The sequence below is a fragment of the Alosa pseudoharengus genome, unplaced genomic scaffold (assembly GCF_046254945.1).
Source record: "Alosa pseudoharengus isolate Yale_2024_CS ecotype anadromous, Long Island Sound unplaced genomic scaffold, YU_APseudo_1.1 YU_APseudo_1.1_scf_1, whole genome shotgun sequence".
NCBI lineage: Eukaryota > Metazoa > Chordata > Actinopteri > Clupeiformes > Clupeidae > Alosa > Alosa pseudoharengus.
In genome coordinates this window covers 9581684-9602504 of record NW_027468564.1, presented here as the reverse complement: position 1 = coordinate 9602504, position 20821 = coordinate 9581684, and the positions used below count along the sequence as shown (strand labels likewise).

At 40.4% G+C, this 20821-nt stretch overlaps 1 protein-coding gene, 1 long non-coding RNA gene and 1 pseudogene across 4 annotated transcripts in view; all 3 read left to right on the top strand.

Moving 5' to 3' along the window:
* LOC143136476 (NLR family CARD domain-containing protein 3-like) overlaps positions 1-20821 on the top strand; it is a 234962-nt gene that overhangs the window by 103688 nt on the left and 110453 nt on the right. The gene's annotated exons all lie outside the window — the stretch shown is intronic.
* LOC143137511 (NACHT, LRR and PYD domains-containing protein 3-like) overlaps positions 1-20821 on the top strand; it is a 53081-nt pseudogene that overhangs the window by 13642 nt on the left and 18618 nt on the right.
* LOC143137587 (uncharacterized) lies at positions 8148-17795 on the top strand. The gene is made up of 3 exons (XR_012990027.1): positions 8148-8627; positions 10031-10135; positions 17632-17795. It is a non-coding gene; the product is annotated as an uncharacterized LOC143137587 (long non-coding RNA).

Below are 20821 nucleotides of genomic sequence, written 5' to 3'. Positions count from 1 at the left end.
ATTAAAAGTAAAGTAATGTTATCAAACTGAACAATATAATTGTATGTATTTATTCATTTATTTATTTATTTATTTTAGTGATTGTGGATATAGGCCTGTTTGTAGTGAGTTTATGCGTGTATGAATAATTTCAGTATTTTTTATTATTGACTTTTATTATAACTTTTTAATGACTTGTTTTGTCATTTTTAAACAGACGAGAACCTGAGGAGAGTTATAAAGAATCACAAAGCCAGTCTAAAGAGGAGGTTTGAGAACATATCTGAAGGCATCATCAAACCAGGAGCTGAGATTCTCCTCAATAAGATCTACACAGAGCTGTACATCACAGAGGGAGAGAGTGAAGGGGTGAATAAGGAACATGAGGTTTGGCAGGTAGAGTCAGCATCCAGATCTCAAAACACAGAAGACACACAAATCAACTGCAATGATATCTTCAAGCCCTTACCTGGACAGGAAAAGCACATAAGAACTGTGATGACCAAAGGAGTTGCTGGAATTGGAAAAACAGTCTCAGTGCAAAAGTTCATTCTTGATTGGACAGATGGGGTAGCCAATAAGGATGTAGATTTTATGTTCCCCCTTTCTTTTCGTGGGCTGAATTTAGTCAGGGGTGATCAGTACAGTCTTCACAGGCTCCTGCTGGACTTCCACCCTGAGCTGAAGGAGCTGAATGATGGTGATGGATACAAAGACTGTCAGGTTGTGTTCATCTTTGATGGTTTGGATGAGAGTCGGTTGACTCTGGATCTGGAACAGAACAGTAAGTTGTCTGATGTGAAACAAACATCATCAGTGGATGTTCTGATGACAAGCCTCATTCAGGGAACTCTGCTTCCCTCTGCACTCATCTGGATAACCTCACGACCAGCAGCAGCCAGTCAGATTCCTGCTCAGTACATCGATCAGGTAACAGAAGTACGAGGCTTCAATGACCCACAGAAGGAAGAATACTTCAGGAAGAGAATTGGCGATGAGAGTCAGGCCAACAGAATCATCTCTCACATAAAGGCATCCAGAAGTCTCCATATTATGTGCCACATTCCAGTCTTCTGTTGGATTGCAGCCACTGTACTTCAGCAGATGCTTAGACAGGACAACACCCAACAAATTCCCACAACTCTGACTGAGATGTTCATACAATTCTTGCTGATCCAGACAACTCGAAAGGATCAGAAATATCAAGAAAGACAAGAAACAGATAAGAAGAGGCTCTTGGAATCACAGAAAACAATACTACTGAAGCTGACAGAACTGGCTTTCAAGAGTCTAGAGAATGGCCACCTCATATTTTATGAGGAAGACCTGAGAGAGTGTGGTATTGATGTCAGTGAAGCCTCAGTGTATTCTGGCATGTGCACTGAGATTTTCAAGACAGAATCTGTGGAATCTCAAGAGAAGAAGGTCTACTGCTTTGTGCATCTGAGTGTCCAGGAGTTTCTGGCAGCTGTGTTTGTGTTTCACTCATATTTGGCTAAGAACCTTGAAGCTCTGAAATCCCTCATCAGTGATGAGCAGAGAAATGAACTCAATCCGTCAATGTTATCTTCTCTTAAATCAGTATTAGGATTACAAACTGAAGACAACTTACATGTGTTACTTAAGAGTGCAGTTGATAAGGCTTTGGAGAGCCAGAACGGACACCTGGATCTCTTTCTTCGCTTCCTTATGGGAATTTCTCTGGAGAGCAATCACAGACTTCTGCAAGGTCTACTGAGCCGCACACACAACAGCTCAAATAGCATCAAGGAAACATGTCAGTACATGAAGGAGCTCAACAGAGAAGGTCTCTCTCCTGAACGATGCATCAATCTTTTCCACTGCTTATTTGAAATGAAGGATGATTCCATGCACAAAGAAATTCAGACATACTTGTCATCACCAAAGAACATCAAACAGGAGTTATCTCCTGCCCACTGTTCAGCACTGGCCCACATGCTTCTGATGTCTGAGGAGGTGCTGGATGAGATTGACCTGAAGAAATACAACACATCAGATGAGGGGCGCAGGAGACTGATCCCAGCTGTGAGGTGCTGCAGAAAGGCACGGTGAGTTTCTGATGGAGAGACTGTGCTAACTATAGTGACTAAATATAATGTTAAGTCACATTATATTTATTCTACTACTAGCTGGGGTAAACCCAGACTAACCTGTTCTTTGACAGGCATCAATGGGATCTTTTCCAGGGCCCGTATTCACAAAGATTTTTAAGGCTAAAAGTAGCTCCTAACTGCCGAATTTAGGATAAACTCCTAAAAATAATGGGTTTGTCACTCATAACTTTAGGACTCCTAATTTTTTTGACTAAGAGTAATTCACAAAGCATTTTAGCCCTAAAAGTAGCACTTAAGACTGGGACAGCATAAAAAAAGTCGAGAGGACTCCTTACTCACAAACAATCCTAAGGCGCTTTTTGTGGCATTTCACGTCACGATGCCGATGTTTTGAAATTAACATGCGGTTCCAGGAGCTGTCAATCTCGAGGGAATAATTGTGCATTGTAATTAAGGGATGCAATAACGCCACCAACAACCAAAACCATTCATTGCAAGTAAACTAAATGTAACGTTTTATTGTGAATCAAATTGTTTCTCCTCTTTGCCAATGTAGGCCTATGTGTCTTCTTAAAGATAATTTAAAACCTGTTGCAAAGATACTGCAACATCGCAACGTGACGTGATTGTTTGTGAATAGGTCTTAGTGAGCTAGAAGTCCTCTCGACTTCTTCTAAGCTGTATTGATGTGTAATACCCATTTTATAAGTATCTTTACTGTTTTAAAAATATTTTGTCTTTATTTGTGTTGTTATGCAGACTTGCTGAATGCAAACTCTCAGAGAAGTCCTGTGGAATTGTGGCTGCTGTTCTACAGTCATCAAACTCCCTGACAGAGCTGGACCTGAACCACAACGACCTGGGGGATTCTGGAGTTCAGCTTCTCTCTAAGGGACTGTGTAGTCCTAACTGCAAACTGCAGACATTAAGGTTGGTGTTAGACATGTCTTTGTAAAGGATTATTGTTAGGACTAGTGTGGCACATTATGGTTTGGTTGGTGTTTTATATGTGTCTTAAGGCCTGTCCACACCAAGTCTAATTTTTCGGATGAAATTCACAAAAAATTAAGCAGGTTAATAAACACATTTATTCTAATTAGTCTGTACTCACTGAGGATGAAATGAAAATGAAAAAAAAAATGCAATGAAAAAAAACATTCAAAACTGTCTCGTTTGATGTGAAATTTCGTATGCAATAGAGTTCTTGACCAATTAAATAATGATTTTGCAGGGTTCCAATGTCAGCGATGTCATAAGTAGAATGACAAGCAGAAAAGGCTGACAAAATGTATGATATTGTATTGTATGATATTGTATATGAGATATGTCTCATTAGGCCTATATGCCAAAGTCACAAAGAATATACGTTACATCAGACTTTCTCAGGTGTTCAAGAGTGAGAACTTCACCACAGACAGCTTTCCCCACCTCTTACCACCTAACCATCAGTTCACACAGGGACGTCGTTAGACCTATTTTGGGGGGGCTGAAGCCACCCTAAGATGATCAAAAGCCCCCTAAAAATATATAGTAATAATATATGCGTCCAAATTTACATTCATTATTATTTGTTGAATAGCTCACGGAGTACTTATCTCACATAAATCAAGATGTCAAACAAAAGAGGGGAACCGGAGCTTTCCAATGATATTAGCGGCTAGGTGCTGTGATAAATGGTTCGCGTGAAAATTAACGTTGGGCATATATGACATTTCATCATATTTCCATTCACAGCACACAGCGCTTCGTCCATCTCCACCCATTACTGTCGGTGGTATGCAGTATCTCACAAACTCAACGCATGGTAAATCATATAGGCTATCAGAATAAACAGCAGACCTTACCGAACACGATGATATGAAGCATTCTTTTGTACAGTAGCCGTTTCCGAGTTTTGAAATTGCAGCAAATTTCTACATGGTATCCAACTTTGGGCTGAAATTCTAATGTAGCCTAATAGCAGCCCAAAATAATGAACTTGCTTTCCATATCAAAGAATCAAAAGTTGATCATGGCATGCACAGATCAACTGTGCTTTTGAATAGATATTTCTACCAGCATGCTCTAGGTGACATGAATGCAACAATCATGAGACACAAAGTATTTTCACTTAACATAAAGGCTGACATAATATATATATGCATGCATGTCTGATCACATCATATTTTCCCAGATATGGGTAGCCTGTTGTCTTGAAAACGATATAGCCTAGCATAATAGAGGGCCCTTACAATGACCAAAGACCTTAGTAGTAAAATTACACTGAAAATAGCCTAGGCCTCAAAGGACTAATTTGATATTTTACAGTAGGTACTATTAATTGAAATCCCTAACTTCACAAAAGTTCATGAAATGTAGGGTGATGACAGCCACCACCCCTGCCACTGGCAAGATAGGCCTACAATATCAGTCCCCGCAGACTTAGGTGCTATTTTAGGTCTAAAATGCTTTGTGAATTACTCTTAGTCAAACAAATTAGGAGTCCTAAAATTACGAGTGACACGCCCATTATTTTTAGGAGTTTCTCCTAAATTCCCTAGTTAGGAGCTACTTTTAGCCTTCATTCTTTGTGAATATTGGCCCAGACTGACCTGCAGAGCAAATTCAAAGTTAGTCTGGGTTCATGTGTGAAGATGAACTACACTGTTTTAGAACACAGTTTTATTTGAATGAGCTTTTGCAAATGTGCCTGTCAGTAATAGTCTGCAGGTGTGGGTAATTGGTTAATTGGGCCACACCCACTCTGGGATAGCCTGGCGGGCCATCCTATATCATTGAAATGTATAGTCTGGAATCGAATCATTCACCTGCTTAATCCAAGGGGCGGGCAGAGAATTGTCTTTCAAACTGCCTAGGCATGCAATAGGCCAGCGCTACGACCATATCCGTATCCGGTCGGCAAAACGGCAAATACATCCTTCTTCGAAAGGAATGACTTAAGTGCATTGTGTTGCTCTACTTTCAATGAAAAGCACAAGTCCAACTCCTCCAAAGTTGACGCCAACGCCGATTCAAACAACCGCTCTTCGTTCGCCATAGCCACCTTCCTTGTTGTTCACCGTCGCAGGACTGTCGTTATCCTGTTAAGCCCGCCTTAAGACTCTCTAACGAAATAGAGCGCTGTGATTGGAGAACATCCACGGTGTTAAGCCAATAGAAATTCCTATGGTTCGATACTAGACGTACAGGGTGAGCAAATTAATTTGCCGCCGCTAGGGTGCGTCTAGATTTCTAGGCTAACTCTGGGACACTTTAAAGGGGTTTTGATTTATGGCAGATATTTGTACATTGATGTGTAATACCCATTTTATAACAGTTTGTTAAATTAAAACAAGTATCTTTATTGTTTAAATGTACTGTACTGTTAAAATGCAAGATGGTGTACACTTGATGTATTTTGATGTTATGAATTGGGAAATTCCATCTTCATTACAGGATTGTGGTTGATGGTGTGCCACAAATAAATTATATGTATACACTTGTCCTCTTATAACATTACAAATCTTTCAGGTGTGTGTGTGTGTGTGTGTGTGTGTGTGTGTGTGTGTATATGTTTGTATATGTGTATGTGTTTATGTATGTGTATGTGATTTGGCATGGGAATGATCTGCGAAAGATCACTTGATTGCGTTGATTTATCAGGGCACATTGTATCCCTTACATTTATCCATCTCTACAATATTTTGTCTTTATTTGTGTTGTTATGCAGACTTGCTGAATGCAAACTCTCAGAGAAGTCCTGTGGAATTATGGCTGCTGTTCTACAGTCACCAAACTCCCTGATAGAGCTGGACCTGAACCACAACGACCTGGGGGATTCTGGAGTTCAGCTTCTCTCTAAGGGACTGTCTAGTCCTAACTGCAAACTGCAGACATTAAGGTTGGTGTTAAACATGTCTTTGTAAAGGATTATTATTAGGACTAGTGTGGCACATTATGGTTTGGTTGCTGTTTTATGTGTTTTAAGGCCTGTCCACACCAAGTCCAATTTTTCGGATGAAATTCACACAAAATTAAGCAGGTTAATAAACAGTTATTCTAATTAGTCTGTACTCACCGAGGACGGAATTTGTTGCAATGAAAAAAAACATTCGAAACTGTCTCGTTTGATGTGAAATATCATATGCGATAGAGGTCCTGACCAATCAGATAATGGATTTGCAGGGTTCCGATGTCATCAATGTCATGGTTTTGAAAGTGGTGTGGCCGCCCGGCCGTGCGAGGCAGAATAGTGGGTCAACCAATTGGAACAAAGCAGTCAGACGCAGAGGTTGCAGTGAAACAAACTTAGGAATTTATTTATAATGTGTGGGGAAAGGGGATGGGGAGCAGAGTTCAACTCAAGTCTTCAGTGCTGGACTGAGGCAGTCAGAGGACTCGTGTCGGCTTCTGAGACAAAGGAGAGAGAGAGAGACACAGGACAACGAGTTCAGTCCCTGTCACTGACCTTGTCACCCAGCCATTATTGGTTATCTTGGTGGGTTGTTCACGGTTCTTCAGGCCCTCTTTCCTGTTCCAGCCGTCGTATCTTCCAGTAGCACAATCACTTCAGCCACGTTCCACTTCAGCTCCGTTCCACTTCAACAAAATCACAACACAACGTTCCACAATGGGCAAACAGGTTACTTCTGAAAGGGGTGGCCGTAAGCCCTTACCCTGAGACTGGCTTTGACCTCTGGTCTCCACTCTTCTTAAGCTCAAGCCAGTCTGCCTGAGGTTTGTCCTGTTGAGCTTTAAAAAGGCAGCTAATTGCCTGATTAAACTTCTGCACCTGGCCAGAGGCAGGCACAGACACCTGGGGGGCGGAGCTTCCTAACGCACGGCTCTCAGGTAGTACCGCCCATCCAATACTATGCCTCTCATCTGCCTTTGCTGGCCTGTCTGTAGCCATGTAGGGCACTGATCCCCGACAGAGCCCTCACAGTGGGATGAAAAAGTTACTAAAAAGGCTACAAGCTGTCATAACAGTTCAGTGTAGTAAAGTTAAGTCGTACAGTCACTGAGGTCGATAGTCGCGTATCGTAAAACATGCTAATTACCAACCAATTATTTTGAAAATTCTAAAACAACTATGTTTTTTAACACTTCAAAATAACATTTGATAAATGAACCTTACATTTTTCAGTAACCATAGGTGTGTAGATTTGAACAAAATCTAGTTTGGTTCTTACCGGGACTTTTACTGCCTGAAATATCCGATTTTTTTTACCACGCTCGGAGTTTAGTGCTGGGCTGGTGGGTACCTATTCCCAACACACAGTTAGCCTGAGAATTCATGTCGCAATTCAAAATTCCACTTGAGCTCCAAGCAGATTTGTACACACAGCCTTACAAGACTGATACACTTATGGTGTGGGTGCTTGCGTTTCTTTAGGAATCCGTCTTGGTTTGTATAGAAATGAATATTAAGTGACACATACACGTAAAGAGGTTGGTCATACGTGACGTTCCAATATTCTTTTCAGGACGTGGCAGTTGCTTGAGGGAAGTTAACTTTCACGTTAACGTCGAAGTCATTTGGTGGCTGAAGCGGTAACTGCAAGTGCTAAATAGATCAGCAAGAGAGTATTAACACATCCCGGTACAAACATCTTGGGAGCTGTTTACTGTCGATCGGGAAGGACAGAGAAGAGGGAGTGTCTGCCCTAGTGAGACTAAGTTAGCGTTAACGTTACAACTTGGTGGACTTTGGAAAAGCCTTGAGTGGAAACCGTTAGCCTGGAAGAAGCTAACCGCGTGCGTAGCCAACCTTCCCAACTCAACAGCGATTCTCAGGGCAACGGTTGTGTGGGTACCTGATCTGCACGGGTTACCAGATCTGCATGATTACGTCATAATAGATGATGTGTCGCCACCTCATTCGTTCAAAGTCGAGAGTAGAATTCGGCTGGGTTTGAAGCGTAGTTGCTCAAGCGATGCCTGAGGTAAAAGTTTTAATATTTAAAGTGGACCCTTTCACAGCAACAGTGGTGTGATTGGCTGGTTTGTGTGACGTCACCTACGACTGCAAACAACGCTGTCTGATTAACCCTGCTGTAATCGCAGGGAAAATAAGCTAACTTTAGGTTATACTTTGATCTATTTTTATGTTTCTTAAGTGTAACGCTATTGCATTGCTGTTTGACAGTAGTGAAATCAACCGTAAACTAGCTCATATTTGCGAGTTATTTAGCTAATGCTATTGTATTGCTGTTTGACAGTAGTGAAATCAACTGTAAACTAGCTCATATTTGTGAGTTATTTAGCTAATGCTATTGTATTGCTGTTTGACAGTAGTGAAATCAACTGTAAACTAGCTCATATTTGCGAGTTATTTAGCTAATGCTATTGTATTGCTGTTTGACAGTAGTGAAATCAACCGTAAACTAGCTCATATGCTAGTGGAAACATCATATAAGTATAACTGCAGCAGAAGTTTATTCTTCCTGCCGCTCTCAGAGTAGCACTTCCATTGTCAAAAGCAATCCTCAGCCAAAAGCTATATTTTCTGAAAAACGACTCTTGGATATCACCTTGTCGTGGGAAACAGCAGATCACCACCCTCCAGCTAACAACAACTCTCCACCGATCAAGGTAAGTACATGAATTACTTGAATTTACCATAACAATTGCTTGATAACATTTTTGAAGTTACACAACTATCACTTTCTCTCATGAAAACAACGTTAATCAGTCCTTTGGTCTTATAAGTAATGTTACCCTAGCATAGTTATTTCGGGAGAAGAAATGTAAGTCTAACAGTGGCTAACAGTCTAATTTGTGAATGGGTTTTCCAACTCTCGGTCAGAGTCAATCTTACAGTTGTAGACCTATGGAACCTTGTTTTTTTACGTGTATCGGTAAAAAGTAAATACATGTGTGTTTATTAACCTTTTCCTCAGTTTATAGCTAAGCGCCACGGTTCAGCCTCTGGTTTGTGGTCAACCATTTGCGCGTAAAGCGACGAGCTATTAGGACTTATGAGTGGGTTTTCCTGTGGCCCTCACTCGATCGAGTCAATCTTACAGTTGTAGACCTATGAAATCGTTGTTTTTTTTTAACGTGTATCGGGAGAGGAAATACAGATCTTATTGAAAGCATTTCCCATATCGTAGTCTACTAGTTCGCTCGCAACAACAGCAAAAATGAAACATGGAGAGTGGATGTCTCCGCAGAGACACCACTGTTACATTAGATGCGCACTCAATCGTAATTCGACGCAGGGAAAAAAAAGCAACGACTGGTAGAAACGAAGGTAAACTGGATTAAAGCAAAACTTGGCCAAAAACATTGTGTATGCACTTGCGGTGAGCCTAGTGAATAGCGGACTATAGCATAACCAACAAAAGTATATTTGCACCAAAGGCAGTGCTGTGGGTTGTGTTTCTACAACATGTTGGCACCAAGTTAATTTCTGTCATAAACGGAGTAAGCTAAGCGTTTTCTCCATTGTCCACTCGATTTTCGCATAGACCTCTGTACCAGGCAGCCACAGCACCACACTCTTGGGGGCATGCTCATGAGCCCCCATGTTAATGCCCCCAAGACTGTAGTGCTGTGGCTGCCTTGTAACCTGCATATTGTTTTTATTTTTTCCCTATTATTAACACTATGATTTTCCGAAATAGTAAAGGGGAATTCCTGCGATTTTCGCATAGACCTCTTTACCAGGCAGCTACAGCCGTTACACTTACTGCCCATGTTCATGCCCCAAGACTGTAGCGCTGTGGCTGCCTGGTAACTCGAGCTAGGTGAAACCAACTGAAACAGATTTATGAGAATTATGTTTTAACCAAGGACTAAAAGCGTCAGCGAATACATTTTAATCATAAACATGATAACACATGAAAACTTCTTGTTCTAGTTCGATGTATGTTATACACAGCAGTGGTCATGCTTTTCTATGTATGTCCTTGTGAAGTTTGTACAAGGGTCAATGATTGTCCTAAATTTGTTTGTCCTTTGTTGTTCTTTGTTTGTTCTTTGTTGTCCGTCAGGCCTCAACGAAAAAGACCACCTTCAGCATTCACTCCGCATTACTCCTGGCAGAGACAGGTGTCTTGTCCTACTAACACCCCACTCGTGGCCTGCACCTTGATGTGGTGAGTGGGCTTTCAACTATACAAGTCTTACTTTCATGTTCCCATGGAGTATGGAGGTTAACTGGCACCATAATTTGATGTAAAAAGTAGTGATGCTCCGATTGAAGTGGCCTGAATGCGAGGCTATTGACCAGACGGATAAGCTACCGAGTTTAATTGAACATAGCCTCACGCAGACACACACACAGTGAACCACTTTGCGCTTACGCAAATCTACTACGCAACTAGGGATGTAACGATTACCGGTATAATGATAAACCGTGATAAAAATGTTGACGATAACAATTACCGTTTTCTTTTGAAATATCATAATTATCACGGTTGATTATCACGATGTTGAAACCGTGTGTTTAATCCTTCCCAGCTTCATCCGAGCCTGCTTTTGACATACAGTAGGCCTGGTACAATGAAGCAAAATTGGTACCCTACTGATTCTGTTGTCTAATTGATGGTTTTAACTGCGAATTGGATTAGGCTACACCTGATTTTAAAAGGCGGAACATTTTCACCGCAAAACTTGCACTGTATCATTTGCACTCTGCGTCTTTTTATGTTCGCGTGCACATTAAATCCATTCCACTCACGTTATCAGAAGAACACAGTAGCCTAAAGTTTTATTTCGAACACTTACTTTGGTCTCACTCAGGGTAGGAATTTCACGGCGGCCACGTTTTTGCCCCTTGCGTTGGCCGTGATGTCCATTTGAAAATCAGAGGTTTACAGGCCACGGTGCCCTTGGTGCCCTTCTTTCAATATTCTGCTTTGCATCCTACTAATAGCGAATTTTATTTAGCCTATGGCCTGTCAAAATAATCTTAGCATTCACAGCGCAAACTAATTTCTTTTACGCAGTGGAGAAAGTGACAGCGCAAGAAAGAAAGTGCGTCTAAATTCACCTATTCTTCTCAGTTGAACTACTCGCGAAGTAGCCTACTCATCACACAGACATCACAAGTATCACATGAAAGAGCTTTTTCTCAGCTTTTAAACTATGTTAGCCGCGAATTGCTGTGGTGAACGGTTCGCGAGAAACGTAAATAATATAATTAAATTTCATCATAAATTCTACTGAAGGTTTTCGTCCATCTCCCTACCCATTCCTCTCGGTGCAATACTTCACGAACCTTTCGTTTAACACATGACAAACCATATATCAGAATAAACAGCAGACCTTACCGAACATAAAGGTGTAACGCAGTCCCCTGTACAGTTAGCCGTTCCAGAGTAATCCACTTTTGAATTTGCAGTACATTTCGACATGCATGGATGTCTCCAAATTTGGGCTTTAAGTTTTACAATGTGTTTAAATTGTTCCACATGATTTCATAACGGGCCAAATACAAAATAAATGTTACAAATATCGCCTATATATCGGTAAATCAGAGGACAGCTGACTAAGAGTTTGTAAAAGTAGATCACAAAATGCTAAGCATGCATCTAGGCTATTTGAGTTTCTTAAAGCTACCTTGTGTAAGAACTTCTCCCATCTAGCGGTGAAATTCTATATGACAACCAACTGAATATTACTTTCTAGCCCCTCCCATTCCGAGCGCATTTTAACTCCTACGGTGGCCGTTTCATGCCAAAGTTAACATTGCTTCCAGTACTACGACTTCGTCCGGTGTTCCTTACAGTTATAAGGTTACTTTAGAAAACAATTACACATTGCATTTAGTTATATAGCCAGTAAACATGTTGGGTATGACCTCTATGTAAAGTGAATAGCCTAGTTTTACGTTTTCATTATTTTGGTAGGCTACTATTTCATTGCTAGCATCAGCTATCAGGTTCCCAAACGAATGCATGCTAATGTTATAGTACAGTAGATTCAGTGCTATCGTTATTCTGTATGTGCGAGATTAATAGTGTAAAGGCAATGTTTACAGCGTAGCCTACTATTTTTCTCAGTGAGCAGAGTCAGAGATCAGTCGATGCAACGGAGGTGCAAGGGAAAGGTAAAGGAAGAGGGAAAGGTAAAGAAAAGCCAAGAGCCGGTAGCAGAGGATCGATGAGACCTCCTAGGCAAAGAAAAAGTAAGACTCCAAAAGATGACGAGGAGAGACTGGAAGAACTTCAAAGACAAAGGAGAGAAGCAACGGAGGTTTGTGTTTTTAATATATTTCTCTGAACAGTATCAATGTCAATGACACCGAAATTAGCTCGGAAGCTGCACCAGGCACGTTCGTTTGCGTTGCGTCTGCTGCAGAAAAAAAATAGACCATTCATCTAAAATTGATTTTACGCGTTGTGAACGGAACGCTTCAGTCACGCGCTTGGTGTAGCTTCCCTGCCTGTTTGTATCTCAATTGTTTGTAGCAATTTCTAGCTGTTGCCAGTCAACTGCATGATGAGAGTTGTCTCCCAGTGAAATCACTACACATAATTACGTTATGGTCTATAGAAAATGTTACACAACATTTTCACCTTTTCATTGTCCATACACATACATAGTATTCATCATTTTGTGTGAACACTTGAAAAATGACACAGAGTAGGCTACTATTACTACTACTCTGCTAACAATCTAACTTTGCTACCTAAACAAGCCTATCTGATCTTATTTCTTGTGTCTTATTTCTTCAGACTTGTGGATGGAATGAGCCTGCAAGAGCACAGGAACCTCACCACACAGTTGCTATAGTGAGGCAGCCAGGTCTGGTGTTTGATGCATCAGTGCAGACATGTCGTCCCCCCACCTGTGCCAGGGATGCCTTGGTGTAGTTGTACACACTGCAGAGACATGCCAATCGATCAGAAGAGAAAATGCTGTGGACAAAACCCTGCCACCTGTGTGAGCCTTCTGCCTCACTACACACAGCACTGCCTAGATGAAGGTTTTCTCCAGATTCACAGGCAGTACATCACAGACATCACAGCATTAGGCCATGTAAGAGAGCCAGGTGATGACAATAGAGTTCAGATATGCTACCTACAGACATTTCATTTTCTGGCAGCATGGGTCTCTAGGACAGGGTAATAGAAGAGTGATCCCAAGCTGTGTGTGTAGGATAAGGGATAAATTCCCTGACCCTCAGGGACATCTCTGGAATTTATTTCACCTTCCTATAATGTTGTAATGTTGTGTTATTGTAAATAGTTTTGTATTAGTGTTCTTGTACTGCCTGTTCCTTTTAAAACTGTATTTAATTTATTTTACACCGGTACATCGCTATATTTTGCTTTCATGAAAATAAAAACTTTTAGAATTGATAAGAGACTGTTCATGCTGTACCTCATACATTACATCCACAAACTTATAATTAAAAAAGGAGTTGTGGTAATTTACCATTTTGAAACACCAAATGACAGTAACATGGTCAACAATGTTATTTGCAATATATTTATTTACAGAAATTAACAAATTATGGTATTTACACATGAACCCTTCCTTTTTGTATGGTGCCTTTGAAGCAACATGGGCCATCATTCTAAATTTGCAGTCTCCTGGAAAGCTGATCCTGTGGAAGACATGCAGTGTCGTTAGACATACACGCCATTTTATATAGTTCAACATATTGTTACTAATCTGTATAGTGCTATTTTGCCTAGACTGAGTTACAGGCAAGGTTACAATGAAGGCATGCACGTGCATCACATAACAAGACCATTGAATTTCGTCCACATCCTCCTCCACGATGCTCATGTCATGTAGGCTTTGTAAAAAATATATATAAATGCTTATATCATGAAAATATACAATAGAGAATGTCATCGGGTATAGACATTATGAGCATTGATGGGTTACCTCTGTTCAAGGTTCTCAATTTCAGGGGCTTCTGCAATTGCGCCAAGATGCTCATCTGAAATGAATAAGCAGAGCGTTTCACAACATATAACAGTACATAAAATGGTAAACACCAAGATATTAAAAATATACTTTCAGTTATTATCAAACAACAATCACATAGAATCAACAATTGTTTTCATGCAGTGAAAAACGTTCAGACAATTTAGTAGGCTACGTCTACAATTAATAAGACTACAGGACAGGCCTCAGGATGTGAACGTCACCCTTGGAATTGGCTACACTAGCATTATCAGATTAGGATATAATATTTAGGCTACAAAGCAAAAGCAATGAAAAATAACTACAATTTAGTGCCCTTTGCCTGTGATCCGTCATAGCAGATTTATGTTACAATCCTTTTTCATCGACGCGAGGAAAAGTATCCCAGACGTCATTCTAGCGTTATGGACAACCATGCTATACTAAGCCAAGCAACTATAAAACTTCGAATTTACACCATAGACTGTATGTTTACACGAATAGGCCAAATTACCTGTCGAGGAGAAAGCAGGCAATTTCGGCGTCCCTTTTAAAATCCTTGCTCCTCACGAGCTCTTTCCATCTTAGAAAAGCCACTCCAATATTGACTTTGGTCTGTTGTTTTTCCGGTCGCGTTGGCGTTTTAATTCTCTTTTTCGCTTCCTTGGCGACTCCTTTTCATGTCCTCGAGAATAGTTGTAATCCTCCATTTTCAACAGACTTTCAAATCTGCCGGCAGTCGCGAGTAGACTGATCATGCAATGAGTGTTGCCTACAAGCGCGAAAGGCGGAGCTGAATTTCCAGGAATGTCCCTAGTTGGCGAATGTATTTCAAAGATGGAGGAGCAACATGGATTCAGCCATTTGCGCGACTCGCGCGTATGTATTTGGAATAGCAGATTCTACACTTACGAGAATACTTTGATTAGTAAGTGGAAATAATTACACATGAATGAGCACATATTTTTGAAAGAACAAATGGGTTTTTGCTAAGAATTAACTCAAAAAAGTACACAATGTAGCTTTAAAGCTGAACTGTGCTTAAATTGTTCAATACATGATTTCATAACAGGCCAAATATAAAATAAATGTTAAATATAGCCTAGATATCTGTAAATATTAGATGTTCAGATGATTTGCAGTTCTATATAATATGTCATGTTGCATGTTTTTGTAATGTTTCATACAGTGATGCAGGTCTACTGCAGTGAATAGGCTATACAACTTTGATATTTTTTATAGCCTATGTGGCCTTTGTGCCCTCCACCAATATGCCCAACTGAAGGCCAAGTGGCCTTGCCCCCAGAATGGTGAAATTCCAAGCCTGGTCTCACTCATTGGATCCAAATAACAGTAATAGCAACCTCCAAGTCATGGTAGGGTAAGTTAAGCGATAAGCACATAGCCAATTCAACATGAAAAACTGAACGGGACACTTTTTGAAACTATTTCAGCTTGTGTAGGCCTATCAGTGCTTTCTGAACATATTGAACACACTTTTAAAAATACCGTGATAATACCGAAAACCGTGATAATTTTGGTCACTATAACCGTGAGGTTAAATTTTCATACCGTTACATCCCTATACGCAACCATGGCAAACTTATACATCTGGAGAGAGCTCCTTGCTAACTGTAGTGGAGTAAAGAGTACAATATTTGCCTCTCAAATGTACTTGAGTAAAGCCATGAGTACTCCCCAAAAATGATACTCGAGTAAAGTACAGATCCCTCAGAATTGTACTCAAGCACTGTACTCAAGTAAATGTACTCCGTTACTGTCCGGCTCTGTTCATTCCCAAACACCCACTAGGCTACTTCAATACTCTATTTTCAAAATTAACGCACCCGTGATGATCTACATCTAAACCAAATAATTTAGAGCGCACTTTGAGAGATGTATCCAAGGCAGGACTGTACACATAATCGTAATATTATTTGTTGCACGTGCTACAAAAATCATTCTGTGCAATGGAAGATTTACCAACGGTACACCGGTCTGATACAGTTTTGCCTATGGCTATACATGTGTGAGACTGAAACGCCTGTTTATTTGTTTGAAGTGCGTGCAGGGTGTGAGAGGGGAATCGATGTGCTTTGATTCCAGCTTGGTAGTTGTAGTCTGTGAGATTAAAAAGCATGTGTGTGTGAAGTATCCAAACAATGACACCTTCATTATGGCTTTCATTATGGCTGCTTTAGCAACAAACCTTAAGCTACTGTGTAGTGGGTCCCATTTAGAAGTGACTAATTAATTCGCGCTTTCCGTGATTCACGGAGCTGCGTGAATTTTATTAAAACTTTTCGCCACGATGTGCCAGCTTAAGTCCGCTTGATACTGTAAGGCGTAAGCCATTGGTTTCCAAAGGAGATTTTATATGTGTCGCCAGCATAGCCTATTGACAATTTATGTTGTAAATAGGCCTACCTTATACCTGTAGCTTAGGGAAGCTAACAGCTTTCTATTAGGATCTAGTTTGTTAACAGTTACGGTTTTGTCATAACTCCCAGATGCATTTTTGCATTTAGAATAGCCAGACCGTGGATATCTCAATCGGAAAATTAAGCAATATCGGGCGCCTACCATGGACTAGGCTGGGTGAATCCAGCCTGATCTGCCGGTGATTTATTTTTTGATTTCTTAAAAGATTGAGCTTGGTATGGTGAAAGCCAGACTAACCATGGACCTCAGTTACACAATGCAAGGGAACATGAATCAGCCTATATTTGCACGAACAATAACGGACAACAGCTCTTCAACTTGGCCCGTTAAAATGTGTATGAACAGTCTAGCGACGCATTTCATGAAGGCCCATTTGGACATGTCAGTTATTTGCCTCACTGGTTAGATGTAAAACTGCATTTCGTTTCAGACTACTGGTAAGCTTACATAATTTGTGCATTGACAATAAAGTATCACATGAACTAAAGATGACTAAAATCTTATGTAGAAGAAGAAACATTCACAAAAAATCCATCCATCCAAAAATGACCTTTGTTTTTGATAGCTGTTGAAAACTGCATGGAACTGACAGAGATGTTTTTGTTTATTAATAAATAAATAAATAAAAATATAACATTATGCTGATACCTTCTGCTTTTCCCAAATTCAATGTAGCCTACAGGTGTAAGTGACCTTTCATCAATCCAGTTGCAATGGATGAACTGTGATGAACTGCCCTTCTTGTGATTGTTTAGAGATTTTAAAGGTTTTATAAAAATACTACAACTTTTTTGCCTTTTCTACAATCTATTCACCTTTGCAGGGCCAGTAGGCTACTTTCTGTGCAGCCGCACACACACACACACAGGCACGCCAAACAAGCATACACAAAAGTTTCAAGAGTGGGGGATGGAGTAAAAGATGGATACAAATTGATTAGTGTGATTTATTTTCGCGGAACGGATACAGGACTGAGCGGCGGTCATATTTTGTACCGCTATGCGGTACATCTAGTTTAAAAAGCAACTGCAGCTACATTGTGCGTCTACCCTGATTCTGATACCATGGCGGTATTAATTAACCCGTGGTGGTCCGCCATGCTGAAATAAACGCAGAGGAAACACTGTTATGAGACCTCTTTGCACAGAGATTAATAAACTACTAAAGAGACAAAAACCTTATTTCAGACTTATTTCAGACTCTCTGTATTTATAGACCTTTAAGCTAAAGTTCTTCCACAGTTTTTAAAACCGGTTTAAAACACTGATTGTTGGTTTTATTTTCACAGGTTGACAGGCCTCAATGGACAGTGAGACATTGATCTACCTTTGGACTGGCACCGACCAGACATGGACACTGAAACTTGATTTCTCATGAATATCTTTACAAGATGCAACACACATTGTGGAACACTTTAGACACTAATAAACATGTCCACTGTTTTCTCTGGAATTGTTTTGTTTGTCATTTGTGGTAATGGATTTCCAAATGTATGGACAAGCTTAATTTTACTGTTTATGTGTGTAATCAGCTGATTTTAGAAATTATGTATTTTAGAAATGTATATTTAATTAAAAGCAAAGGTAGCCTAGACATCATATTACAAGAGTGGCCTGTTTAAACTTAAGAAAACATTGATTTAAACTAAAGGTACTTAAAGTAAGATTCACAGAAATGAATTTAATTTGCTGCCCATTTTATTCACACATGTATAGCTCGTCAATTTCTTTAGTCTGATTTGGTTTTGTCAAGGGTTGGGTTAACTACGTCAATGTTTCCGGTAGTTTGCATGTAAATCATATTACATAAATTGTAATGTCCGATATATCGAGGATGTGCCCATAAAGATTCACTGACGAATGTTGTCGGGCTGTAAGCGATGAAATATATATATATATATAACTAGGTGGCAGTGCAGGATAAGAAATAGAAGAGCCGTATATTAACAGGCTAGAAGTTTGCAATTTCGGAGCCTACTGCAACAAATGTTTTCTTTAAATTACAAACAGTAGGTAAGACTGCATGTTTTGGTGGCTAGCTGGGTATTTCTGTATTTCGAGGTTTGACAGGCTAGTTCGCAATTCAAATTTCCACTGGAGCTCCAAGCGGATTTCTACACGCAGCCTTCAACACTGTTTACAGCTCTTTGAGTCACGGTAACATGTATTTTTGGTACATAGCTAATTTAGATACACGTGTGGGTGCTTGTGTTTCTTTAGGAATCCGCCGTCTTGGTTTGTATAGAAATTAATATTAAGTGACACACGTAAGAGGTTGGAAATACATACATACATCGATGTTTGATGGCTAGCTAATAAGTGACAGTCTACTACACTAAGAGGTTGGAAATACGTTCCTATAAGTAAGACAGAGTACATCGATGTTTGGTGGCTAGCTGGTAGTTCTGTATTTCAAGGATTGACAGGCTAGAAGTTTGCAATTTAATACTGCAACTAATGTTTTATTTGTTTATATTACAAAAACGGTAGGTAGGCCTATCGGTGTTTGGGTGATTGGGCGGCTTGCCGGCTAGTTCAATATTTGAGGGTACCTGATCTGCACGGGTCAGGGTACCTGATCTGCATGATTACGTCACAATAGATGATGGGCGGCTGGTTCAATATTTCAAAGACACTTGCGTTCCTATGGTTCCTTCCTGTACGTTTGGTCCTTCAACAGAAAACAATAAACTCAGGCGAATTATCGAACAGCAATCAACATTCTGACCAATGAAATTCTGGAAGTGCAACGGCTAATAGACCAATCAGAATGTATTTTATGTATTTTGTGACGTAATCATGCAGATCTGGTAACCCGTGCAGATCAGGTACCCACAGTTGCCTCTCGTCTTGCCTGCCCACCAGTGACCAGTCTCCGCTGCTGGTCCTGCTAAGAGGTGTGTTGTGTTTGTGTGTCGCCTCAAATGTACTGTAGCCTACGGTTTGCTTTACACATTCTTTTAGCGACCTAGTGGAACAGTCAACGTAGACTAAGCCTAACACGTAGACTAGTTAACACAGAGGATTTTTTCTTGAAAGAAAAGTCGATCTCCATGGACTGAACCTGATGGGCTCAACAGATTGTGTTTTGTGGTTCGACTGCACTGCGCTGGCCTACAGTATATCATATGTGACGTGTTAAGTATACATCTTCACTCCGGGATTTCATGACGTATCTGGTGTGTACAGGCTTTTAATTATAAAATAACCCCCCCCCCCTCTCTCTCTCTCTCTCTCTCAGACTCAGCAAGTGTGGTGTATCAGCTGAAGGTTATGTTTGTCTGGCTCTGGCTCTGATGATAAACCCCTCCTGTGTGAAAGAGCTGTACGTGAACAACAATCATTCTGGAGGATCAGCACAGAAGCTGTTATCTGCTACACTGGAGGATCCTCACCGCAAAGTTGAAACACTTCAGTATGTAATCTAGAGAACCAGAAACATCAAGTTGTAGTCTGGATTTATTTGTTTATTTAAGTTTTATGTGTTTGTTTATTTATTTATATACATACATACATACATACTTACCAGGGTAGGAATTTCACGGCGGCCACGACGGCCATGGCCGTCGATGCCCCTTGCGTTTGCCGTGAGGCCCCTTTGAAAATCAGAGGTTTACAGGCCACAGTGGCCTTGGTGCCCCCTTCTTTCAATATTTTGCTTTGCGTCAGACTAATAGCTATTTTTATTTAGCTTATAGCCTGTCAAAATAATCTTAGCATTCACAGCGCAAATTAATTTTGTATTTAAGCAGTGGAGTGACAGTGCACGGCAAGAAAGAAAGTGCGTCCAAAATCACCCATTCTTCTCAGTTGAACTGCTCCCGAAGTAGCCTACTCATCAAACAGACATCAGAAGTATCACATCACATGAAAGAGCTTTTTTTCAGCTTTTAAACGATGTGAGCTGCTAATTGCTGTGGTGAACGGTTTGCGAGGAAAGTAAATATTATAAGGGTAAGGCTATTTGCACCCCTGGTACAATTAGCAGTGTATGCTCTTCGTACCCTGGTGCAATTAGAAGTGAATTATATTCATACCCCGGTGCACACAGCAATGTGTCCTATTAGTACCCCGTCTGGTACAAATATCAATGTATGCTATTCGTACCCCGGTGCACACAGCAATGTGTTGTTCTATTAATACCCCGTCTGGTACAAATACCAGTGTATGCTATGTGTACCAGTGTATTTATTCTGGCATATTGATCACACAATGTAATAACTAGATGTACCGCAGAGCGGTACAAAATATGACCGCCGCCCAGTCCAGCACATTTTTTCCACAAAAATAAGTCACGCTTGTCAAATTGTGTTCATTTCCTACTTTGTTCCTTTTTTGTGTGTTTGTAATTGAGTGTGTGCAGAGTGTGTGGTTGTTTTTGTGTATATGTGTTTTGTGTGTGTTTTTGTGTGTGTGTGTGTGGGTGCATGTGTGTGAGGGTGTGTGTGTGTGTATGTCTGTGTGTTTTTGTGTTTGTGT